This window comes from Protopterus annectens, chromosome 2.part1, assembly GCF_019279795.1.
Source record: "Protopterus annectens isolate FY-2018-M chromosome 2.part1, PAN1.0, whole genome shotgun sequence".
Taxonomy (NCBI): Eukaryota; Metazoa; Chordata; order Ceratodontiformes; family Protopteridae; genus Protopterus; species Protopterus annectens.
In genome coordinates this window covers 336831963-336859705 of record NC_056729.1, presented here as the reverse complement: position 1 = coordinate 336859705, position 27743 = coordinate 336831963, and the positions used below count along the sequence as shown (strand labels likewise).

At 38.8% G+C, this 27743-nt stretch overlaps 1 protein-coding gene across 1 annotated transcript in view; it reads left to right on the top strand.

Moving 5' to 3' along the window:
* The window catches only part of ZCCHC4 (zinc finger CCHC-type containing 4), a 1048879-nt gene that overhangs the window by 83454 nt on the left and 937682 nt on the right, over positions 1-27743 (top strand). The window lies entirely within an intron of this gene.

Below are 27743 nucleotides of genomic sequence, written 5' to 3'. Positions count from 1 at the left end.
TGGCTTCTGATTACTTATTGTACCTTCAGCATGGAAACTAGAGTTCAGTGTAATATGTGGATCCTGATACCAAGAGTACCGCTTATATTGAAGTCTGATACAGTTTTTACTTTTGGTTCATACTACTTCAGAACGAGGGTAGTGGGGCTGTTTACATATAATAGGGTTTTGACTATATTGTCCGGTAAGGAAAGGAGGTTGTGCCTAAGTCAAGCCAAAGGTAGTGGATTTGTATGCAGTGGCTTGTAATGAAGAAATTGCAACAGGAGATTGGCATGTTTGAGGCTCTGCATACAGTTGGAGTTGTGCTTGGAACTCTGGCATTGAGCTTCTGCAGAAGAGGCCAAGTGGGGTAATTGTGTGGATTGCACAGTGTTCTAACTAGATGAGTAGCTATTCCATTCTGAGTATGCTGAAATCAAGCCGAGGAAGGTATCTTACTGTTCTTGGAAAGACTAAACCTGAGTAAATGGAGCAAAATGTGTGCCGAGTTGCAATGTGCCAAAATAGCTTGAACTTGTATCTTTTTTTATATCAGAATATATCTGATTGCAGAAGTTGTTTTTACTCTTGGTTTGTATGAACTGTGCTAAACCTGTGTTATTGATTTAGTTCAGTAGTTTTGTTTTGTTTGTTATATTGTTTTGGGTGATTCAATGACACTAGAAGTAAATATGACCGAATACAGTAGTCTGAAAAGTATGTCAGAACTTTTTTGCCTTGCCTGTTTGACAGACCATATTAACTTTTAGTATTCATTCATTCTTTCTGTGATAACCAGCTCAATCCATTTCAGGGTCAAGGGGAGCTGGTACCTGTCCTGGCTCTGGGTGAACATGACTGCAAACTGTTCTTTAATGGGCAGAAACACACACACACACACACACACACACACACACACACACACACACACACACACAGACACACACACACACACACACACACACACACACACACACACACACACACACACACACACAGACACAGATTTTTGCAAGATCCACTAATTCAGCCATGGTTCACTTTTGTAATGTGAGAGAAAAATGGAACACTCAGGAAAAAAACACAAAAAACAGGGAGAACTTGCAGACTTTTATTTTCTGTATACTCTTTTGTACTAGTTATTTTGCTATCACAATGTTTTTACATTTTTTTTGCTTCTACATCTGCTTAGACAGTTTGTGTTTCCCTTACTGTATCTTTTTTAATTTTTTTTTTTAATAATAGTTTGACTTTGGACTAAACTTTTCTTGTATATTTAAAGATTATCAGCTTTGTGCTGCAGTAGTGTCTCACCACACACACATACATAGACGCATCCAAATGAATACACATGATTTTGCTTAAAAGACAATTCCTTGGAAGTCAGTTCTTTTAAAGTAGTAGGGCCTGGCAAACAGCAAAATAAGTTGATGGCTGAAGGGCTTGTGCGTCCACTCCAGAGTCACACACACTTTATAGTTGAGTACACTGCATTATTTCCTCTCCACTCTGTCCATCCCATAGGTCTGATGGATACAACATGCAAGTCGCAACATCTCTTAAGACCTTATTAAAGTGCCTTATGCAGTGTTTATTCCCCATATCATGCATGTGTTCTGGTTTGAAAAAAATATGACTTGTCAGTGCACACTAATAGAGTAAGTGGTAACAAACACTGGATCAGCAGAAAATGTCAGATGTAAATATTTATCAGTTAGTCTTCCACTGAAATCAAACCTTGCCTGAGAAGCTTGAGTAAAAAAGTCTTTTCACAAGTAAACCTCAGAAATTTGCTTTCAGTATGACATCAGGCAAAGGCCTAATTGTTGTAGTAAATATATGGAGCTAAAAACAAACGTATACAGTTACTAACATGACTTGCACAGCAAACACTGAACAGCATAGGAGTCGCTGAGTTCTGCTGAGGCTAGAATGACTGCATCATCCTTCCTTTAACCATCACTGATATGCCTTCCATGTCCTATGCCTGATAAAAGATGAGGACAGGGCATTCTTCTCCTGATATCTGAGAAGTTGCAATACACTTGTGATAATTTCTCTTAACCCAATTGCTTTGTGGTAAGGTATGCTATTTCTGAGTGCATAATAGGTTACAGTTATGTACAGCTCACTCCTTACTGATGCCTCGAGTCACCAGATCCTCCTTGTAATAAAACACAAACTGTATTATTTTAAGTGAAGTGAACAGCCACTGGTAATCTAAAACAAAAGGAACTTTGTTTAATTCTTTCACTAAATATTCACTGATTCAAACTGTTTGACCCCCCCCCCCCATTCTAGGATGTGCAAATGCACAGTACTGGACTGAATAATTACTGATAAGTCAAGTTAGGCTTTCCACACCAGAATGTGTTGCTTTTGAAGTTTATTGAAAGCTTTCCAGTGATTTTAACATTCCCTGTAAGGGGAAAAGCATTGTCTGCTTATTCCCCTCTCTAGGAAAATACTTGGAAAAGTGGTTTCTGGTTAACTTAAAAATTAGCTGCAGTCCCAAGTTCTGATTGCTGTCATTTAGCATTATTCATGAAGCGCAGATGTAGAGCTTGCAGGTGTTTTGTTTGTGGACTTTGCAAAGCATCTGACCGTTTTCCAACTTTTTTCCAATAAAGGAGCTCAGAGCTCTTCCATGCGGCCCTCGACCTCTAACTGCAACATTGATGTATGCATGCCCCATAACACTTTTTTTGTTTTGTGACCTGTAACCGTAACGTCAGTGTGCACATGCGCCAAAGCACCCTTCTAGTTTTGATTTTTTTGTGCCAAAGAAGGGTCGGTGTGTTTACGCCATTATTTTGTGCTGAATAATCAGTGTGTGTGTGTGTGTGTGTTTGCTGAAGAGGGACTCCTGTATGGATTTGCTGCCAGTGCCTTTGAAAGGGACAGCACTTACCCGTGTTAATAGGTAAGTATGGAGTGAATGAGTGAGTGCATGCATGAAAGCAAAATGTTTGTGCGTGTGAAAGTAGAAGAGTGTGTGTGTGTGTGTGTGTGTGTGTGTGTGTGTGTGTGTGTGTGTGTGTGTGTGTGTGTGTGTGTGTGTGTGTGTGACAGAGAGAGAGAGACACATGCACAAAGAGGCTAATGACGATCAGTCTACCTACTGAACACAAACAAGTTAGCTCACAAATGTATCGTACATTAAAAATACACTTTCATTAAATTGCGGCTTTCCTGACCGGGAGAGAGTTGTATTGAATATGAAATCGTACCTTTCAACGGTATGGATTTTCGAGAATATCTGGATTTTTGCCCCGTCTTCCAATTTGTGTCTTTTGCTTAGGAAATAAAAGTAGTCATCCAAGGTAATGCATTTCCAGGCAGAAAGAATGAGACAGCAGCCTAGGGTTAATGGGTCAGTAGTGGACTGACTATGTGGGACTGTAGCATATAAAGTTGTATTGTTTTTTTCTGACAAACAAAAAAACACCCAGTACTTTTGTCATTGGTGGGTTCTAAGCAGTGGTAGATTGGACAACAATAAGTATAACTTTGGTGGATCATCAATACTGGCAAATCAGGTAGGCACAATGTCATTTTTAAATGTTAGGGGTTTTATTGTGTATGTGTGTGCTTATGTGTTGGGAGTGCTGCAACAGTAGATGATTATTAAAGACAGAGACTTACGGACTGTGGAGAATGTTTCTTTGTTTCAAAACCTGATACTTGGTTGCTAGGTATGCCAAAAGTAGATTGTTTAAGACACAGCTTCTTGCCATTTACAGTGGATGCATATTTACATTTAATGGACAGTGCTAGCAGTATGAGTGTGGGCCTGTGGGGTTCTGAACGATGTAAAGTCTACCACTGCCAATGTCTTGTAAAGTGACCTGGAAATGGATATTGAGATGTTACTGAAAAAATGCAGTAAGTGGGCTTAGAAGTATAGTTTAATTAAACAAAGTGCACTTGCAATTTACAGTCCATAATTTAATTTATTTCAGGTAGTCCAGATCCTGGTAGATTGCACACCATTAGACTTAATTAGGGAGAGCTGTCATTCTAGGGAAATAAGCAGCCCTGGTTTCAGTGAAAGCTCTGTGATTGTTTGCAGGTAGGAAGTTGCAGGATATGGATGCAATGTGTTTTATTTATTGTTTTTAATGCATTTGTCATTTCAAAGCATGATTTTCTTTATTGCAAAAGAAGGCAGGATTGAATGAGCCATATAATGCTTAACTGACAATGATGGGATATAAACATTATAAGTGATTTATAATGCAGCTACAGTTGTTTCAATGGTGTCTGTGATGCATGATTATTTTTGGGCCTGTGTCCCACTTTTATTTTTTGCTTTGTCCAGATTTCTTGCTCTAAGGTTGAGAAGTATGTTTCTATGCTAAATCAGATGGTTGTATTTACCTTGGAAGACTTTTCAGCATAATTATGAGAAACAGAGCCTTTTTAATATCTCTGCTTATTTCCAATATAAACTGTCATGCAACCTTGCAAATAACCTTCTTATTAAGCTACTTTAAATCTTTTGGAATTGACAGGTATGCTTCATTGGTTTGAACGTAAGCATAGAGTCCCAATGTGACTTGATTTCTTGCAGCAGTCTGTGGTTTACTTATCACAATAACTTTGCTGTGTTTCTGGGTGTGTAATCAGTTTAACAGTTTTAAAGATGTTTTTCAAAAATAAATACATAATAAATAAAAAATAATCTTCTCTGTACTTTGAGCTATTGACAAAGTCTGGGAATTTGTTTTTTTTTTCAAAAGCGAAGGTCAGCATTACAGCTCAGTAAACTGTCAGTCTGTGAATAACTTCTGTACAAATTAAAATGTCTGAATGTCAAATGGCTTTAGATTGGAGGGAAGTTATACGTTTACTCCAGTATGTAGTGTGATCTTGGAGAGTTTATGGAGTTCTTACTGATTTACTTCTTGCTGAGCAGTTGTTTGTTGATTTATTGATGGTCCTTTTGGTGGTGGGAAATTGCACGGATGAATACATCTGTATTATGATTTTTTTTCTGATATTTTGACTTCCAGACAATTTCATTCAGAGTGTGTGTGTGTCATGTGATTACTGAGGTTGCCTATTTTAAAAGTAGGGGCTGTGTGTGTGTGTGTGTGTGTGTGTGTGTGTGTGTGTGTGTGAGATTTAATATGTACACTGAATATAATTTTGCAAATGGAATTCTTAGTTAAATAGGCCCCTCTTCTTGGGCAAGTAGACTTGAATAACCAATATTAGATCTTAGCCATCCAGCTAGGAAAGATTAGTATGTGGATTTTCCATCAAGTTTGATGAAGGCTATGCTACTTACTCAAGGAGTACATTTATGGCTGTACATCCAGCCATCCAATTGTCGTGTTGCTAAACAACATTGTTTGATAATGAGATGAGCTTTTTACAGAAGTTGAAGGTTTTTGTGTCAAGAACCTGTCCATACAAAGTGGCTTGTTTATGTTGCAGTGAAGGCTGTGGTCTTTGTAGTGACCTTTTTAAATATAACCGGTATTTCTGAAGTAGAGGAAGTCTCTTAAGGCAGGATCTTTCTTAGCCTGGAAAGCAAGCCAGTGATGAAATTTATAGGGGCCAGTGAGAGACAGAGGAAAGCAAGAAGCTTTTTAGTCTGTTTGGATAACTAAGTGAACTTAGTCATTTGACCTTTTTTGTCAGAAATGGTTGTAGTCTTTCTTTTGGCAGGGTGTTTTGCTGAGACACGTGCCAAAAAGGGTATTGCAGTCAATAATGGCTCTTGTAAAGGAAGAATACAGGGATGTTATGACGTCCTTGTCCCTGGATGAGATGGCCTTACTAATGAAGTGGGCCATGTAAAAAGCTTTCCGTACAACGGAGATAACATGGTGGTCAAAAGTCAGGTTTCTATCAACCTGGGTGCCCAAGCACCTCATGACTGATTCTGTGCTTACAACATTGTTATTAATGTGATAATTTGTGGGGACATCACTCTCCTCAAAAGGGATGATGATGCATTTTTTGGCATTTAGCTTGAGGCCATGTTTCTGGCACCAGTTATTTGTTTGGGTGAGACTCTCTTGTAGCTTATTCAGCATTGTTTTATTAAGTCAGTAATGTGAATTCTTTGCTTTTATTGCAAATTTGTTGTCTTGTTTTTGTGGATTATAGTATTGTAGGACTGCTAATATTGACATTTTACGTAGTTGGACTGCTGGAGTGGTTTTCCCAGTGAGAAATGCTAGTGCTGTAGTGGATATCTGTTTATTTGTAAAATAATATATATATATTAACTAAGATGTTAGAGTTAACTGTTAGATGAGAGAATTAGAACGGGAATTAGAATTTTAAGGCAAATATTAGGCATTTATTACATTTATTCATTGTTCAAATGCACCTACAGTACAGCCAGGAGGTCAACTCTTTCACTGCCGCGGGAGACCAAAGTCAACTATATGATATATTTTATATGCGGCCCCAAGACAATTTCTGTTCACTTAATGCGGCCCTGGCAAGCCAAAAGGTTGGACACCCCTGACTTAGATCCATCGGATGTTTTACTGACTACCGCAGTAATGGGTTATTTAGAGAGTTTATTATTAATAAGTTACTCTCTACTCCTTTCATGATATCCAGAAGAGTAACACAAGGGTCTGTACTTAACCATTTGCTGTTCTTTTCTTTATAAACTCCCTTCAGTACCACCATAATCTCCTGAGGCATTTATCAAATGTCAGTGACTTAACCCTACATAGGTGAAGTCACTTTTTTCTCAGGTAGCCACTTCATGATAGCATATACTTTGACTTCTGTCATCAAGTGGCGTGCAGCAAAAGACTGAAATCAGTTTTCAAAAACAAAATCCATTCTGTTTGGAATGACAGCCAGATAAACAAAGCCTTCAAAACATACACTGTGCTTTCTTTTACAGGCTTGTAGGGATGCTAAACTTGTTTAAAGGTATGGGAGTATGGATGGACCCCCTTTCTTTGCTTTTTCCTGCATAATGATAGTACCCAAAAAACATGCATCAGAAATGTTGTGGGAGTTTTACTCTGTAGCCATGCTTGAACAACTACTTCAAGGAGATTATCAAGAAAATGACCTTAATTCCATTAACAGGATATGATGTCCTGCACTCTGATACTAAGTTAAGTAGGTCACAGATCATTGTTGAATGAAGTCTATCCATTTAGTACGCTGTTATAAGAGGAAATAACTTTGCCATAGCCAAGTTTGTCATAAACCCTTTATACTTTCTGTTGCGTACGTCATTCTGATAAATGCTTTTTGTACTCTGGGTTTGTTATTAACTACTTGCTTAACAGCAACCTTTTTCTAAACTTATGCATTTTACCAAATACTTCCTTATTTTCAGTTCAACACTAAGCAGTTGCTCCTCTTCTTGTCCTGTGAGATTCCACTTCTTCTGCAATAACTTTAACCTTTGCCAACCCCTCTAAATAATTCCTATGACTTCTTTTACATAGCTTTTTTCTATCATATTTTTAAACTTCATTTTTATTTTATTTTATCTTACTTACTAGCTATCCCTTTTTAGTAAGTCTTAAATCATTTTCAGTGCTATTCTTTAAATTTCTTCCATTTTAAGAGTTAGAGGAAAACCCTGGTGTCTCACTGAAACAGATATTGTATGTGTTTTAGTGCTTTCAGTTAAATACCCAATGCTCCTGTAAAAAAATAATTTCTCTCCAGTTGAGCCAGGTTATTGTAATATAGTTTGATTTCATTTGTATAGCTGTACATTTGCCTATGTCACAAGTGTTAATTCAGTAAAGTGTTTAAAAATATACATTCTAAGTACCTGCTATTGAATTCCCATCTTCCATGTCAAATATTCTCATATATTCCCTCTCTTATTTTAGTTTCCCTTCTAGGTCCTCCTGATAAATCCTCACTATTGCAAATCTTGTCCACACCCATAAATAATAATCCCTGTTAAAAGCTCATTTCTTCCAAAATTCTGTTAACCTCTGTAATAGTTGTTTTCAGTGGAATATAAATATATACCAGAGCAATCCTTCTCTAACAATAAATCTTTATTACCATAAATCTTCCATTATTGTCTTGTTTCCCTTTTCTGTCACTTGTCAGTCAGTATTATTACTTCATTTTCCTTTGTCCCCGATACCTTAGTAAATGTCCATTCTGAAATCCTTTCTTTGCCAGATTCACAATGCTCATTTCTGACCAGATTCTCATACTACACTTTTTAATGTAATTCAGCAATCTTTGTTATTTTTTTTTTGTCTGTACCTGCAAGGCCATCTACATTACGTTAATATTGCCAAAGCAGCAATTCTCAAAAAAAATTAGTTTCACATATTATATTTGACAGCTATTTTGAGTACATGTTTCCAACTTGCAGTTTACATCTATACACTAATGTTTGGCAGGCTGATCTTGTATGCAGTTGCTGCATCTCATGTCTGTTTGAACCATTTTCCCAGACTTTTTGCTTCAATAAAAACACTCAACGGCAGCAGCAACAACAAAAATAAATACATACATACATTTTAAATTTCAGTCCCTTTTAACTCATAGCAACCACACAAAACTATATAACCCTTCCAAAAAGGGAAGTTATCCATCCATACAGGGGCAGTTGCCTCAGATAGACAACTACACCCACAGATATTGCCTATTTTTAAGTTAGGTTTAATAGTACTGAAAACACATGCTATAGCCTGTGTTCTGACTTGTATAGATACAGTCTGTCCTTTTTCTATTTCCCTCCCAGATGTAGAAAAACAGCTTGCAAATTTTCAGTAAACTAACTTTTAAAAAGTGAGCTGGCTACCCTTAAATGAATAAACTAAACTGAACACTATTATGGTTAGTGCAGTGAAGTACTAAAGCTGCTGGTGATGCAACTACTTGGAAAAGTATTCACTTCCCACATTTCAAACTTCATATACTTTCACTGAACTGCTTGCCATTTCTACTTTTAAGCGTTATGTTTATTGAACATATGACTTGGAGTACATTGTTTTGAACTTTTCTGATTAATTGCTTGCACCCATAAACTCGTTGACACCAAAGGAAAACATTTGGTAATAGCTGTACAAATGCAAGCAAGGATTCTTGTAGAGATCATTTAGAGCATGTTGGTCAGACCTTTTATGAATCATGGCTAATTGCATGCACCTGTCTTCTTCTTTATTTTCTGCTAAAAAACAAAACAAAAAAAAAATACAGGTGTACTGGAAAAATAAACAACTATTTTCATTTGCTGTTTTTCATGCTTTCCATCTTTTCTAGTTTCTTAGCCTGTTGGCTTAACAAAACATTAGTCTAGACTTCCACCTGTATAAAACAGGTGAATGTATTTTATTTTAATACACATAATATGATTGATACTTTTTTATATTTCCCCAGTAGCCCCCAATACAGTGTAAAGCCTGGATACATTACAGTCAGGAAAAAGTAATTTCTTATGTTATTATAAATAGCATAACAGCAGTTGCTGATGAGATCCACCCCCTACCTTGCATTTAAAATAGCTGCACATTACAATATAGCAGGCATTTTACATCAGGAAGTTTGTTATACAAATATTACCATGAACAGAAACTTATTTTTTAATTCTGGTTACATTTTCAGACTCATTGCCCCCCTATGCATTAAGACAAAGTGGGATTTTTTGAGAGTCCTACCACCAGTTTAACTCCGTTAACAAACTTCCAGTCTTTCTCAGCTACTTCTTACAGAAACATTGTTCTTATATCCAAGCTATATCTAATGTGAATGACACTTTTCAATTCATCCATTTATTTGCTAATTTAATACTATTGCTGTTTTTCTTCCTCATCATCTCAACTTCCCAACACCATTCTCTAATTCAAGTCTAGGTTACTCCTGATTTTTTTGCTAGAAAATTCTCCCCGTGTCTCTGTGGACATTGTTGTTATCAGAAGAATGAGAAGCAGAGTCTTTTCAGTTTGCTGGCTCACGTCTTGTTGGATAAACTTTAGTCTCTTCTTCATCCAAAAATGTTTGATCGTCCAGTAAAAAACTTATTCTGAAGACGGCTAGATATGACAACTTGAATCTCACTCCCACCTCTCAACATCCTCTAATTGCATAGATAAACTTGCTTCTCTCCTGCTTTGTTTACAGTGAGCAGTCTTTTCTCCATAGGCACTCTGATGTCTTTCTTTCACAGTTTTGTCATTAGAAGCTCTTTTTGTGGGAATGACTGTATCTGCGTAGCCGAGTAGATTAATATTCAGAGTAGTAAAATGTAAGATGGGAGATGATCAGTTCGGATTCAGATCAGGATGCAGCACAATTGACCTGATGTTTGCAGTGAGATAGATACTTGAGAAGAGGCTACAGATGAGGAGAGAGTCCAAATGGGCATTCGTAGACTTGGAGAAAGCATATGACAAGGTCCCAAGAAAGCTGATCTGGGCAGTACTGCGGTGGTTTGAAGTCCCAGAAATATGGGTAGAACTAGTGAAGGCTATGTACAAGGACCCAATGACTGAAGTAGGAACAGTGTTCGGCCTCTCAGAGAGGTTCCCAGTGGGAGTGGGTTTACACCAGGGTTCAGCTCTGAGCCCACTGCTGTTCACACTGGTGATGGACTACATTAGTAAACAGGTCGGAGGGGACAGATAAACAAAGTTGCTGTATGCAGACTATGTGGCATTACAGGCAGACTCTGAGCTAGAACTGCAGCAAAGGATAGGAGAATGGAATGCAAAACCGAAGGCACATGGGGTGAAACTAAGCACAGATAAGACTGTGGTAATGGCAGCAAATTTGGGAAATCAGAAGAAACTGAGAATACAGATAGAAAGGAAGATAGTGGAACAGATGAACAGATTCAAGTTGAGGAGAAGGGAAGTCTGAATGAAGAGGTCAAAGCTAGAATCAGAGTGCCTGCAGCCAACTGGCATAGTGTGTCAGGTGTAGTCTATGATGGAAGAATGCATAAGAAGCTGAAAAATAAGGTGTACAAAACAGTGGTGTGACCAGTACTACTGTTTTGGTACAGAAACCTGGGGAGTGAAAGCAGAACAGTTGAAGCTAGAGGTGATGGAAATGAAGTGCCTGTGAAGGGTGGTAGGATGCACACTGTGGGACAGACAAAGAAATGAGGACATAAGAGCAGAAGCCAAAGTAGCTCTAATTGCAGTAAAGATCAAAGAGAACAGATTACGGTTTGGACACGTGCAGAAAAACAGAAGACAATCTGGTGAGGAAGATTTGGGACAGACAGGAAGAAGGTAAGAGGAAGCGAGGACATCCAGCAAAGAGGTGCATGGATTGCGTGAAAGAAGATCTGCAACAGTCAGGCATGAGTGTTGAAGAAGGCAGGAGTGTGGCACTGAATCGAGAGTTGGCGACAGTTAACACAATACCCCGACCCCATGTAGAAAAAATGAGGAAAAGTGGGGAGGGGGCTGCAGCTGATGATGATGACTGTATCTTTATTAATAGAAGTCATTTGGCCAGATTTGGCACATATATGTGATGTGTCTTTTTAATCAACAAAACCTGCTGTGAAATTCCAGTCTAGTTGACTATTATATGTACATATCCTTCCTTACAACTGTTGCAGTATTCTTTACAGATGGGATATCCTGCCAAGGATAGCCGAACATCCAGCCAGCATACCAAAGCCTTATCTTCTTCCATGTGCTATACATCAAGATGCATGTGTTATGTCAAAAGGTGTAAGGTACATAAGTGACATACGAGTGCCTAATCCTCAAAACTTCTTTGCTGCCAGTCTGAACGCTTTTTCATGAATTTGGTCTACAGGTTTGCCAGATTGGTTCAACTACTGAGCTTTGACAAGACAAATGCCCCATTGAAGTCTTTTCCTTCCTTTTTTATTTTCTTATATGGCTTTATGTTTTTACATGTCATCTAGGAAGGGAAAATGTGAATCGGGGGAGGGGGGGGGATTCCCCGTAAAGATGTACAAAACAAGTGCCTTTTTGTTTGGGTACTTCTGACCATACCCAGTGCAAGATTTATCAGGTGATTTGTTCCAAAGACTCTTTGTGGTTACTTGTCATTCCTTCTATTTATTTGGAGAATTGCCATTTGAAATTTCTGGCCCAGAGTACCATGTCTTCTGAGTCTGTCTGCCACGATATTTAGCTGTCCCTTATAAAGAAGACTAAGAAGGCATGTATTGAGTCTGCTGCTGTCCAGCTTTTTCTGGACATCTCAGTCAGGTTGGATGAAGAACGCGAGAACCGTCCGGTGCCAGGGTTGACTATGTCTGCCATGACCCATTTGGGAGCAGACACAGGGCTGCCTACTCACACGTCCACTGAGGCTTTGTCTACATCTGCTGCAGATGTTGAGGGGGAACCTTTGCTGATTATATCTGAGGAACCTTGGAGGATTCCCCAGATACTAGTTAGGAAGGAAGTCCCTGGAACTCTTATTGAATCTAGGCAGGAGTCTGAGCCTTCTAGGTTTGTTGGGGCTGATGTTCCCCTGTAAAAGAAATGGAAGACCAGGCTTGTGACTCCTGTGGCAAAAGATCCTCACGAGGAATGACAGGATTTCACATAGGGCCTTTTTTAATGCCTTTAGTCTCATCAAGACTTGTGTGTACCCTTATTTAGACAGCCTCCTGATTTAAGCTTCCTCCAAGCATCCTCATATTCAGGATCATGAATTACAATGCTTCTTCTGCAAAGGCTAAGGTTGATCTTGAACCTCAAAAAGATGTGCCGAGCCCTTCTCATGATCATTTTTGTCTAGGCTGCAGAATGCAGACTTTGCCAATCTTGGCTTTGCTATCTCTTCCCAAGGTTATGTCCCTGACAGTTTATTTTCAGTCCCTTCTTCCTCTTTCAATGCTTCCTGCAAGGGAATTCTTTCAAGCTCTGGGATTGATGGCATCCACCATTCATATGGTTCTGTTTTCCGGACTCCATATGAGGAAGTTTCAGTGGTACCTCCAAATCTGTCTGACTTCACCATTGACATACTCTGGATCATCTTATTCCACTATTATCTTGCCTCAAGCTTGAGTTCTACTGGTGGAGTCATCAGATCTCTCTGAATATCAGCCTGCCTTTTCAGATTTCTCTTTCCACTTAGGAGCTGTACACTGATGCTTTAGATCAATGCCAGGGTCTGGGGGAGGGGGGAGGGGGTTGATCTCCTGCACAATTAGTAGACCATATTGTTGTCAAGGAGATGAGAGCTCTGATTCTGGCTATCTATGCTGTCTACTCTCTTTGGATATCTGGCCCTCTAAGGGGTTTTATAGACAATACCACAGTTATGTGGTATATGATCAACAAGCAAGGGAACACAAAGTCATACCTTCTTTGCAGGCTGACTCTTCAGGTTTGGGATTTTGCTATCCACCATCATGTGGCCCTCCAGGCAGCTTGCATACCTTCAGAGCGCAGTCTACTTGCAGACAATTTGAGCTGGTCCAGGCAGATCTTCACAAATGGATGCATCACAGGGAGGTCTTCCTGGACATTATTCATTGGTCAGGTATTCCTCAAGTAGATCTTTTTACCTCCCCTCGGTATTCCTCAAGTAGATCTTTTTACCTCCCCTCTGAACAGACAATTTTCCAGGTTCTGTTCAACAGTGTCAAGTCTTCTGGCTTGGAAAGTGGATGCCTTGTCTTTTTCCTCGAAGGGGAAGTGTCTGTATGCTTCTCCCTCTCTTCCTCTTTTGCCAAAGGTCCTGCACAAGATCATGTGGAACACACCCAAATCTTGCTGGTGACTTCCTTTTGGCCCAAACAGCATTGGCTCCCCCTTCTGTTCCATATGGCTAGGAGCAATCCTCATAAATTACCTCACAGGATAGATCTACTCACACAAGACAAGAGATCTCTCATTCACTCTCACCTGTCCACATTTCATTTGACTCTTTGGGTGCTAGGATTTTGATTCCTTTTAGGTACCAGTTTTCTGAAGATGTGCTACGGCTTTTGCTGGAGGCTAGGAAACCCACAATATGAAAATCCTATATTGCTAAATGGAAGACCCTTTCTTTTTGGTGTCTCATGCATGCCGTAAACCATTTTTCTGTGGATATTCCTATGGTCCTTTCTTATTTGTGTGAGTTGCTCATGTCTGGCTTGGCATACTCATCTGTAAACTCATTTGTTGTCCATGTCTGCCTCTGAATCCACCACTGACTTCTAGTTTTGAGGTCAATTTTTGAAAGGGGTCTTTCATCTTAGCCTTCCAAGAAAACCAATTCCTCCTTTTTGTGACTTTAAATTTGATCTTGAGAAATTAACTAAGTCTCATTTGGAGCCTGCAGTCCCCATTTCCTTGCAAAACTGGACTTGGAAAACTGTATTGTTAGTGGCTCTTACTTCTACCAAGAGGGTCACTGAACTTCAAACACTCATGGCAGCTCCACCTTTTTTGTTTTTTCACAAGGATGAGGTGTTTCTTTGTAGCAATCATTCTTTTATGCCCATGGTGGTTAATGATTTGTCCTTGAATCAAACAGTTCATCTTCCTTCTTTTTACCCCTCGTCACAGAATGATCAGGAGAGGATCCTTCACACTTTGGATTTACGTAGACAGCTCAGACATTACCTGACAAAACTAGATTTATTAGGAAATTTGAGCAGTTTTTTGTTTCCTTTCATGACAGGAAATTAGCTTTGGCTGTGTCTAAGCAAAACCATCTCCTCCTGTATTTCTAAGGTTATTTCTTTTTGCTATTCTTTTCATGGCAAGCAACTTTATTTTTCTGTTTGTGCTCATTCTACCAGCACTGTGACCTCTTCTGGTTCTTTTTTTTTTTTTTTTTTTTTTCAAGGGTCTGGATACTAAATCCATTTTAGAAGCTGTTACTTGGTACTTTGACCATAATTTACTAAACATTACAAGTTGGATGTCATTTCTAGAGCTAGACTGGGTTTCGCTAGGGCCATCTTACATGGGTTTTTGGAAGACTGTTCTGTGTCTTCCTCCTCCCATTCCCTCCAGTAGCTGTTGTACTCTGTTAAGAATACTGCAACAGTTATAAGGAAGGATGTAGTGCAGTTGTATAAGATCTTACCATAACAATAGATGTCCTACTTCTCACTGTTGCAGTATTCTGTCCCTGGCTCCTTCTCCTTGCTTTCTTTTCTGTGGTACTGCTTCTGGCTGAGGGTTTTCTCTCTCTCTCTCTCTCTCTCTCTCTTTCTTCCTATCTTAGATGCACATGGTCAGCTTTTTCCTCTTGGTTTTCTCTGGTTCTTCTGCAGCAAATCAGTTTTGAAGATTAGTTGCTTGTATGTCACTTATGTATGGTACACCATGGATGTTGGAAATGCATCTGATGTATGGCGCCTAGCAGGAGAGAAGATTTTGGTATGCTGGCCGGACCTTTGGCTATCCTTGGCAGAATATTCCATCTGTAAAGAAAACTGCAATAGTGAGACATCTACTGTTATAGTAAGATCTTAAACAACTGTACTTTTCATAAAATTAATGGAATATTTTCCTTCCAGTTTCTCTAGTACAACAGAAAGGGATCTTACAGATTTGCTGAAGGTAGCTTCTGTGAACATAAAAAGATTGAAGCACTTTCGTTGAAACTACTTTTCATTGACAGTGGAGTTTGCCTCTTTCCCCACTATTTTGTGGCCTCAGAGTTCAGAGTTGGTATATACAAGTCTGTAGGATGCAGGGCGTGCTTGTCTCCCAGTAAAAAAAAAATGTTTCCATCTATGTTGGTAGTCTTGTTGAATATTTTATGTTTGTAGAAATTGCGTTTGGACAGTTGACAAGAATCCCATCAGGAAATCACATATTTTTTCTGTGTTCTTTCTTCAAACTTTACTATTTTTTAAAACAGTTCTTTTGAAAAGCCTCATATTCAGCCAGTCTTTCCTTCGTTTTAACCTCTGATTTTTACAGTTTTTAACAACTCATCTGAATAGCTACTTAAAGCTTACTCTACTCTTTTAGGCCTTTTGTCATTTGACTTCCGGTGTCTTGTGTATTTTAAACACTCCTGAGTGTTTTTGATTTATTTTTTCCTCTAAATTACTGGAAGCTATCTCCAAAGATGAAACTTACTGAACAATTGCATGGCTGTTTCCAGGCAGGGTTTTTCTTCTCTTTTACTGGTTGATTTTCTCTTACTTTCTCTAAGATTTCTTTGCTAATATCAAGGCAATTAAATGACTTTCCAGTAACTGAATTTCATCCAAATTGTTAACTTTACTGACTTTTTAAACCACATTCATTTTTTGCAGTGGAATGCTCTGATCACCGTGCTTCTTAGTGTGTGGCCATCTCGTCTTCTTTGTTGTAACAGTTCTTTGTCAAACACCTTTATTAAATTATCTCTTAAGAAATAGGTACACATACATTAATAGAAAAGAAAAAAACATATTAATCTGTTTTATTTGCATACATTATACATTACATATATGCTTTCTTTCTTTATAACTGCAATTCTATCATCAGCTTTAATTACACCAGTTGTTAAGTACAATGCCCCCTTTGATATGCAGTTATCCCAACATAACTCGACTAGAAAGCCGTCCCAGCAATTCTGACTAAAAAGTTTACTGGCCTAAAGACCCTAGGATACAAAGGCAGTCTTAAAGCTTTATTTCTATACTGTGTTGCTTAAAAACATTTACTTGGTGATCTCTGTTCTGCATTAAATTTCTTTACGAAGAGAACCCCAACCCTCCTGGATCTCTTGCACCTCTGTAGGTCCAACAACTACATAAATGCTAGGTCTAAAGACTTAAAATTTTCACCAACATATAAAAGAAACACGATGAAGGAACAGAAGTATTTCCTAATGTTTACATCTTCTCAGAGGATGACAGCCTGGCATCTTTTAAAACCATCCTTGATGAGTGGATGAGTACCCAGAAGTTTATCTTAGTGTAAACTAACTTTTCAAAACATTTTGTGAGATTTAGTGAAGTGGAGATAAGCCTGAAATTACTGGTGACGTCAGGTTGCTAACTTCTGAGAAGCAGCTGATTCTGGCTTGCTTCCACATAAGTGGGATTGTGTTGATACAAGAGGAATAGATTATGGATATCACATAATGGGGTAGGTCAGATGATCACTACATAATTTTAAGTGAACCTGAAATCACTAACTGAAGAGGATTTAAGATCTTAAAGAAAAGTTTAACTATATTATGCTTCCATACAGATATATAGATGATAGCTTTGGCATAAGAGGTAGGGTAGATGATTGCAACAAACCAGGACTGGAGTCTATCAGAACTTGTTAGTGAGTCACCGGAGATGTGGTCTATTATTTTTTTATTTTTATTTTTTTACGACTATAAAATAGAAAAAGGAGTGAATAGATGTGTGTTTCTTTGGGAACTATAGTAGTGATGGCTGGATGCGAAATTATGCTGGACAACTGAAAAATGTATTTTCATTTCAAAAGTCTCTTGGTGAAATGGGACCTGTAGAATGATTAATGATGCCTTCCTCTGTGTGTTCCTTGAGTCCCTCTAGTTGTTTGGTTGAATAGGTTCCCAGGTTATTTGAGATGGTTTTTGAGGGAGTTTTGTTATAAGTGGAGATGAAAAGCCTTATGTCTTCTAACAGCTTTTTTCAATTTTCTCATATTGATAAAATTGCCTCTATTAATAGGGTTTGTAGAATTTTTCCATTATTGCCAGGTTGTGCTTCTTGAGCTTGACTTTGTACAGCCTGGAAATGATGGAATTGTTTTTCCTGTACATGCACTAGTTTTGTTGTTAGCATTTCAGCAGTCAGTGTGGGGTTATTGCTGCGAAGTGGTGTAGTACTTCACTTGTTATCCTCTTAGCTTCCAAAATCATAGCAAGGGGCCATCAAAAATCATAGCAGATGGTCCAAAATCATAACATTTAAAATTGGCTTATGTATAAGTTTGTACCTGGGGGGGCATAATGCATACATTTGCCCTCTTGGGATCATGACCTGTGAAATCAGAACTTTTAGTACTAATATATCATGTCAAACAGGATGTAAAAGGACTACATTTCCCAGTTAGCCAGAAATACAGTTATGGTGATTCTGCACAAACGTTTCCTGTATACACAGAGAAAGTGATAGGATTCTGGTGATTCAGTCAGTCTATGCAGGCATGTTTCATTCTTTTCTTCTTATTATTATTATTATTATTTTCATTCCATCATCTACATACAGGTACCACGAATAAATGTCAGTTCACACCTCATTAACTGAAGATGCCTATTATTAACTATAATAGAAAACATCCACACATTCCTTTAATTTAACAAGGACAATTCCAGGCACACTGTTCTAGGCTGACATAGCTGAAAAAACAGAGGTCCCAATAATCTGACACCACAGCTGACTTATTTCTACACCAGTTTTGTGCAACTGAGCAACAAAGAAATCATTCTGAGCTCACATTTGGTTTTGATGGTTATACAGACTGTAGAACCAACCCTGAAAATTTGCTCACAGGTAACCATTGGAACTGAATGTGTCACTTCAGTGTGTTTTTGAGGGCAGTACCCTGAAAGCAGGAGAAAAGACACTTGGAACATTTCTGGCCTGTGGAGTTGCAAAGGTAAAGTAAAAATCCATAGTTATCGTAACAGTATGAGATATACAAGAAGCAGGGTATAGGCCCTTTCATTGATTAAACTAGCTCAGCTAATTTATCTGATTACATCTGTATTATTTGGTAAAATGAATGAGCCAGCACTATTTGTGATATTACACACACACACACACACACACACACACACACACACACACACCTACCTTAGTCCAGCGGTATAATTAAAGCCTTCACTTACCTGCTGTAAATACATGTCTCACCCGTTCAACAGCCAGCGACCAAACACCTACCCATTTCACGAACGAAGCAATCCAGCCAGCGACCAAAACACCTACCTCCTGAAGCAGTAATCCATGAATGAAGCCAAGCCCGAGCAATGAATCTCCCGTGAGAGCAGCTCACCTCTCAGTCCTCATTGGTTCTGCCTGCAGCCGAAGCAGTCCGGACCTCCTCTTCTGTGCGGTCGTCACCGCACTGATTCCTGGGTGCATTTGCAGCAATGATTGCTGGGTACCTTTCTGTCTCTATCTGGACTGCTGATAAAGGTAGTCTGAGGTCTTCAAATGTGTCTGCGCATGCTCAGAGGAGTCGGGACTTGTGCTTTTTTTTTTTTTTTTTTTTCCTGTTTTTGTTTTTTCTAGGTGGGAGGGCTGCAGTCCGATAGCACGAGCCGCCCCTGTCATACATAGTCAATTGCTTTTGCATACAGACTGTCTTCCACATGATAATTACATTTTTGGCTAAGGAAGACCTCTAGTGTTTGTGATGAAGTGAAAGACATTCTGCCTTTAGTAATAGTAATGTATTTTCTGTTTAACATAGTCACACACACACACACACACACACACACACACACACACACACACACACACACACTGATCTTAACACTCATGATTGGTGGTCATTTAACTGTGATTGAGTGACAGTAGTAATTTGTATTCATTTTCATTTACAGACTGCCTCCATAACTACTTTGTGACTGACAACACCTTCTATGATGCATATGATCAAAAGAGCGAATTTCTGCATGTGGTAATGTGTTTCAGCATGATAATACATATACACACAGACACATACACACACGCACTCTGTTGTCACTACCCTTGTAAAAATTAAATGAAAAGGCAATTTGCTTATGTTTATTGAGTGCCGAGTGAGTCTGAATCATGCTATCTCGACATATTTTTATTTTTATTTTATTTTACATGTGTTTACTGGGAAAGTTTGACTGGACAAAATATCCTTTTTCAGCAGATGCCCGGGTGAAAACTTCACATTTATAAATAACCATAAGATACATGTACAATGTACAGATAAAAATATTGATTCAATCTCAGATGCAAGTACAAAATAAAAATACATGTTATAGATTTCACTGATACAATCATATATGTAGTCTAGATAGGATACAAAGAATAGCAGTACTGTGATTGCAAGTACAAAACAAAAATTAAATATACATATAATTAGTAGAGGTACATTATTCAAATACAAAAATAACAAGTTGTGTTCCTCTAATGGTAATTGGTAATATGGTATAGTTACACCACTGTTTGGTGCAGATGTCACTCAGTATCTGCAGTAAAACATGTTATGCCTGTGTAGGCCATTACTCAGATGGCTGCATCTGTTGAACAGTTTAAACATTCTGATTGACTTATAATGTGCTATATATACTGTTTATTCTAGTAATGTGTTTTTTTCTTTCTTGGAACTTTGGGGATGGCTGCTATGTGCTTCTCTTTTCTTGAAAATATGTTGCTTCTCCAGACACAATAAGGCCTTACTAGTTTTCGTGCTATTGGCTGCAAAACAAAAAAAATTACAACACCCCTCTGTAGTTTATTTTCCTTATAATGCACACCTTAGCAGGCATTATTGCTTGCATACCTGTGTACAGTATATTTATGTAATCATGCTTCTCTAATAGTGGACATCAAAGTACACATCTGGCTCTGTCTTCCTACCCATTATAATTAAGTAAATAAGTGGCCTATTTGATAGAGCCCTTTCTTTTTAGGCATTTTTTTGCTGTCTGTATGTAACTCACAGCTGATTGGATTTCCTCTCTAGATATTGAACTTGAAAGAATAGACATTTGTACCAAGCATAATTATGTAGAGATACATTATATAGTTTGTATAGAAAAGTCTCTCTCTCTCTTTTAAATTACATTACAAAAGTATTTGTCTCTTTGTAGTTATATAGGCGGAAACTGGTAGCCACAGAAATACATGAACAGACGTAGAACATATAGACTGCACAGACATTTTTATCCCAGACAAGAACCAAACAGGAGAGCTAAGCCCAAGTACCATGAAGCAGTGATGTTAACTGGTGTCTTACTATACCACCTGTCTAATGATTTGTGACATACAGATGTTATATACCAGAGTTAATTGCCTGAAATGGTTAATAGCTGTACTGTTTCGGCTTTGATAGTGTGTTCTACTTTACCATTAGTTTATTTTGACTTGTCTGTGAATTGGGGTAATGCAAAGTGGTTGATCATCATTGAAGGAAGGTTTTGTTTTTGAATTTGTGGTACTGATATGTTGCCACTTCACTTGTTTCAGAAAATGTATGCCTGGTGTGGTAGGAGATTAAGTAGAGCTGTGCCTAAAAAGCAGATAAATATTTTCAGAAATATTACTTACATCTGTATGTGTGTGTATATGTACTGTAAGGCTACCCAACAATATCTCAGACCTCAAGTGTGATTCATGAAAATCCCAAAAGTCACATTTAATTATGACTAGGACATTTCCTTCTATAGCTTTCAATATCATTTAAAATAGTATGTAATCAGCAACTGTGTGGCTGATTTCATATACTTTGGAAATTTGTGTCATCACGAAGATATGAATCTAATTTGTTAAACATCATCTAAATGTGTAAATTATGTTGCATCATTTTTAGTCAGGTTCTCTTCTGAGAAATCAACTAATCATTTCTTGTGCATTAACAACTTGACCCTAATAGTGCAGATTTGTGAAATATGGCTTTGAAAAAAAGTGGCTGTGAAAGACAAGGATTTTCTTGACTTTGTTAAACTCGTGGTTGAACTGTAAAACATATGCTCCACTTTATATTGTTTTTGTTTTGAAGGACATTAATGAAAATAAAAGTGACTACAAGTAAAACACTATTTATTATGTGTAAAACATTTCATGATGTAAACTGCATATTATATTGTAAAGCAGTTTAATATATGTGCAGTCGGGGTATTTATTATAAATGTGTGTGAGTGAGTCTTTTCAGTGGCTGTTGTATATGTTAAAGATACTGAAGTGAACAAGTACTTTTTCTTAGCTGTATGAAATATAGACTTTACACTATTGCAAAATAAGAAAGGCTGGACATAAGCAAGTTTTAGTTTAATATAATGAAGTGATCTTGGGCTGTTGGAGTGGGATAGGGTGTAAAGTGTACTGATTATATATTATATGCAGAATTAAGGTAATCATTTCTCTTGTTTTTTTACAGGAGTGGATATTTACGTTAATGTCTTTAGCTTAAGCTATGATAATTTTTTAAGCACGTTGACTTGGAAAATAAGACAAAATGATTAAAGGCATAACAAATCCTGTGCTACTTGTATCTGCAAAGTTGTTGAATTGCTTTTTTCCTTTAGCAATTACTTTCAGTATGATACAAGAAGTCTGCAGCTGGAACCTCCAAGATGGCTGCACACTGAATAACAGCTTAATTTCAACTCTGCCAATGTGGAAACAGAAACTCAGGAAAAAGAGAGAGTGAGTTTGTCTTTTTGGTAAATTTCAGTTACTGGCTAGTAAGTGCACCTCCTGATTGCCAACAAGGATGAAATTTAGAGATACTGACGGAAAATCAAAGACAAAAGGCCAGGTGAGGAGAAGACACTGGCTGGGAAGTGTCCTGCAAATGTACAGCAAAAAGCAGTTCAAATTCCAACTCTGGTGCAAGACATGACTTCCAGTAATCTAGAGGAAAAATAAGGTAAATGTGCTTAGAGCTGATTAAAATAAATGAAACACAGAAGGAGTACAGCAAATGAAATAAAAGGCTGAAAAAATGGAGGAAGCTTTAAACGGATATTCAGATGAGCTTCTAAAACTGCAAAAATCAGAGGTTGAAATGAAGAAAAGGCTGGCTGAGTATGAGACTGCTCAATAAAAAATGTTTCAAAAAATAGTAGAATTAGATAATAGAGCATGTAGAGAAAAACTGATATTTTTCTGTTGTAGCAAATAAATTGGAAGGAACAGACTATATTAATTTTATGAAAGCACAAATAAGCAACTGGACTGGTATTCCACACCAGGAGTTGTTAGTTGAAAGACTATATGGTGTGTATGCTCCAAACCCGACATGAGAAAGCAGCCAAGATCTCCAATAGTAAAGATGCAATCCTACCACTGATTCTGACAAAACTGTGACAAAAGGACAAAGTACTAAAGGTTGGAGACAGTAGAGTTCTTGTGGAAAATGATTTACTCACTGTACACAAGGTAGAAGAGGAGTACATTTATTTCAGCAGTCAGGGAATGTCAAGAGGCTGGTGTGAGGTTCATGCTGCTGTATCCAGCTATCTTCAGATTTCTTTTTCCTGGAGGGTCAAAGTCCTTTTTAATGCTGAACATGCTAAGGAGGATGTACAAATGTTTGTCCAACAAAAAGTGAGTTGAGGTATCAGAGAAGTGGATTCTGTTACTTATCCATCTGATAATAAAGCTGATAGAGAGACTATGCCAGCAGTGAAACCTTTTACGAGTTTCAAAGGAAAATATTTGAGAGAGAGAGAAAAGCACAGGAGTTGACTAGAAGAGCTAGTAATATGTTGGAAATGAGCCAGAGACTGAAGTTGGGAGATAGAGATCAGCAGGACAAAAAACAGCAACTTAGAAAAATTAGTGAATAAATGTGGGACTACAAAGCATCAGCCACATTTGTGCAATATGGCTGAACAAGAAAATCTGAAAATATTAGACTTTTTCGGCTTTGTTAAACTTGTAGGGGACTCCAAAGCATATATGCCCTACTTCATGTCATTAATGCTTGGAAGAACATTAAGGAAAGGGGAAGAGGTAACTGTAAGTAAAACAATTTTTGTTCTTATCAGTATTTTTTATAAAACATAGCATATACTGCATGTTATATAGTAAAGAATTTTCAGTTATTTTTGTTGTTGTAGGGATACTAAAGTAAACAAGTGCTCTTTTTTTCTTTTTCTTTCTTGTTTAGTTTTAAGAAATATATTCACTGCAGTATAGAAAGAGAAAAACTGCACAAAAGCATGTTTAAGATAAGAGGCTGTAATCTTAGATTGTTGAGGAGAGGGAAGAGTTATAAAAGTATGCAGATCATGATATAAGAATAATTGATACACTTTTCCTCCCTTCTGCATAGGGAATGACTGGATTAAGGCTATTGGCTTGATCTAATAACAGGTTTTAAGTGGAAGCAAGTAAATAAAAGAATACTAAATGTAATGAAAAATGTTCCTTTAGTGTTCACAGTGTAACATCAGAAGCTTGTAGCTGAAGGCAACTATGTGTTTGGTTCTCATGTTTCTGTGGAGTCAAGATGATAAGAGAGCAGTAAAAACAGAATACTTTTTTTTCTTTCAATGGCTAAAAAATGCTTTCTGAAAACATTCACATTCTTTTGTACATCTGGGAGAGGAATAAAGATGAGATAAAAACAGACAGCACTTAATGTAAGTAGAAGCACATTCTGTATCTTGCAACTTAACATGGATAACGTTAACTGTAGGTCAAATAATGTCTGAGAGTGTAGCTGTCAGTGTGGGACAATTGTTCCTATTAGCAGGGTTAAATTTCATTATTTGAAGGTTTACATAGTTGTTGTGTGTGTTTTTATTAAGTTAATAGGTAATGGGCATGTTCTGGGGGTGTCTTTTTTTGTTTGAGGGTTTTCATTATAAGGTTACAAAAGTTGATACCCACCGGTCCAAGGGAGGTTGCAGAGTTAGAAGTCTCAAAACTACTGCAAAAAGAGCCATTCAGCCAGTTACAATAGACCATTCAGAGCCGGAATCTACTCAAGGTTCTTTTTGGTCCCCTAAAGACGGGAGACTGGAGACCAATATTGGATCTCAGCAGACTCAACAAGTCTGTCAGGAAGACAAGATTCCGAATGGTCACTCTTCAGTCAATTCTGCCCTTCTTACAGAAGGACAACTGGATGTGCTCAATAGATCTTCAGGATGCACTATCACATCAAAATTCACAGACGCTCCAGGAGATTTCTCCGCTGCTGGGGTCCAGTCATTTCCAGTTCAGAGCCCTGCCCTTTGGTCTCACTACAGCCCCCAGAGTGTTCACCAAATGCATGGCAGTGGTCACGGCTCACCTGAGACGCCAAGGATTCCAGGTGTTTCCATATCTCGACGACTGGCTCCTGTCAGCCACCACCAGGCATCAGCTTACACAAGCCAGGATTACACAATAGACCTTTGTTCTCATTTGGGCATCTCAATCAACTTCAAAAGTCATCCTTATCGCCCTGCCAGTCTATTACCTTCATAGGCAAACTTAAACACTGTTCGGATGTGACCTACCCTTCCGGATCAAAGAGTTTCAGACATTCAGAGTCATGTCAGGATCATTCTGGCCAGCAAGAAAGTACAGGCCAGAATCGTTCTAAAGGTATTAGGTCTCATGGCTGCGCCATTACTCTTCTTCCCTGGCTCGATTCTACATGCGCCTTCTTCAGTGGATGCTGTTCACACAATGCTCATACCAGCAACTTCCAATGCGCCACCAGATTCTGGTGACACAGACATGCAAAGACCATCTTGCTTGGTGGATCACATCGCCTCAGGGTCACCAAGGCAGGTACTTTGTACCCCATCCCCGATAGCCACTGTCACCACGGATGCCTCCCTGATCGGGTGGGGGTCATTATCAGGGCAGGATGGTTCATGGGACGTGGCAGCCGCTCGAGTACCATCTGCACATAAATGTCCTGGAGATGAGAGCAGTGCTTTTAACGTTGCAAGCCCTCAACGACTTTCTTCCCGTAGGGACAATTGCAGTCCACACAGACAACATGTCTGTAGTTTGGTATATCAACAAACAGGGCGGAACCAAGTCCTACCCCTTGTGTCGAGAAGCGCTCAGACTATGGCAATGCGCGATCTCCTCTCATCGGTTTCTGGTAGCAACGCATATCCCTGGGAAAACCAACATTGTAGTGGACAGATTGAGCAGAGCTATTCTCATGCCTCACGAGTGGTCTCTCAAGCAATCTATAGCGGAAGAGATTTTTCTGGAATGGGGTCGTCCATGTTGCGATCTTTTTGCTACTCCCCAAAACAGCAAATGCCCAGACTTCTTCAGCCTCTTCCCTCTTTCAGGCCATCCCCCAAGAGACGCTCTGACCCAGGATTGGCCCCAGGGACGACTTTATGCCTTCCCTCCATTTCCCCTGATCCCTCAGGTGATCCAGAAAGCTACCGTTTTGAGAGCCAAATTGATTCTCATTGCCCCTTACTGGCCTCGACAAGTTTGGTTCCCGTTCCTCCATCATCACCTTTTGGTGCAGCCGTGGCATCTGGACCCAGTGCCAGATCTTCTGATTCACCAATCGGGTCAGCTGCACCAGTCAATCCCTTCTCTCAACCTCACAGCATGGTTGCTCCACTTCCTTCCTTAGCCAGGCTTCCTTTGATCTCTAACTCAGTTAGAGACATCATAGTAACCGCTAAAATCCTCTACCAGGAGGATTTATACAAGCAAATGGAAACGTTTCTCTTATTGGGCTAAGGCCCAGAATATTGATCCTTTTACTGCCCCTGTTCAGGCAGTCCTGGACTTCTTAGCAGAGATTTTTCATGCAGGCTCCTCTTCTTCCACAGTCAGAGTTCAATTGGCTGCTATTTCCAATTTTCATGTCGGGATAGCAGATCATAATATTATGTCCCATAGGCTCTGCAGGGCCTTCTTGAAAGGAATTTTCCTACTAAAGCCTCCAATCAGGAATCCTCCTCCTCAGTGGGATCTAAATTTAGTGCTGACATCCTTGATTCTTCCCCCCTTCGAGCCAGCTGTTTCTTGTTCCCTGAAATATCTTTCTTGGAAAACTTTATTCCTAGTGGCTATTACATCTGCCAGGAGGGTGTCTGAACTTCATGCTCTTTCGGTTCGACCCCCCTATTTGGTTTTTCACAAAGACAGAGTATCTTTGAGAACTAACCCAACCTTTTTACCTAAGGTCGCTTCAAAGAACAATTTGAATCAATCCATTGATCTCCCTGTATTTTTCCCTAACTATTCAGATAGAGCTGAACAAAAGCTACATTATCTTGATGTCCACCGTCAGCTTAGATATTATTTGGACAGAACAAAAAAGTTTAGAAAATCTGATCAACTTTTGTTTCCTATGCGGATAATAAAAAGGCCTTCCTGTTTCTAAAGTGACCTTGTCCAGATGGCTTTCTTGGTCATCTCTGAAATTTATACTCAGGGGAAAACAGCTGTGCTCAAAACCTAAAGCACATTCAACTAGGAGCTTAGCTACTTCTACAGCTTTTCAAGCTAGACTTCCTTTGGACACTATTTGTGCAGCGGCCACTTGGGCTACTCCTCACACTTTTGTTTCCCATTTACAAATTGGACTTGGCCTCCAGGGACAGAGCCAGTTTTGGCTCTACAGTCCTCAAGAGTTTGTTCCATTGAGCCACCCAAGATAGAGGTGCTAGGGACGGTCCCATCAAGCAAGAATGAAGTAGATTGACAACTTAACATTAAGAAGTTATGTACCTACCATAACGTTCCATGTTAGTTGTCTTCTCGCCTTCTTTCTTAGACCCTCCCTCCTTCCCCCTGGCCTGGACAGACCTTGTTATCAGAAACTGTTATGCTGAAGACCATTCAGACCTGGTCCTTCTTCCATCTGTAAGTTTTCTTTCTTCCTTTGGGAAGTATTTTATGCTTGGTGCTATTGCCCTTTGTCAGCAAACGAGATCTGGGTACTTACCGCCTTGCATCATGGGATATGGGGCTGCCTCGAGCTGGTAAAAGTGACTCTCGAGCTTAGCAAGTGCCGAGTCGGAGCCGAGGGATCGGCTCCGAACCCATCAAGCAAGAAAGAAGGCGAGAGAAGACAACTAACATGGAACGTTATGGTAGGTACATAACTTCTTATTATGCCTGTGTAGGCCATTACTCAGATGGCTGCATCTGTTGAACAGTTTAAACATTCTGATTGACTTATAATGTGCTATATATACTGTTTATTCTAGTAATGTGTTTTTTTTTCTTTCTTGGAACTTTG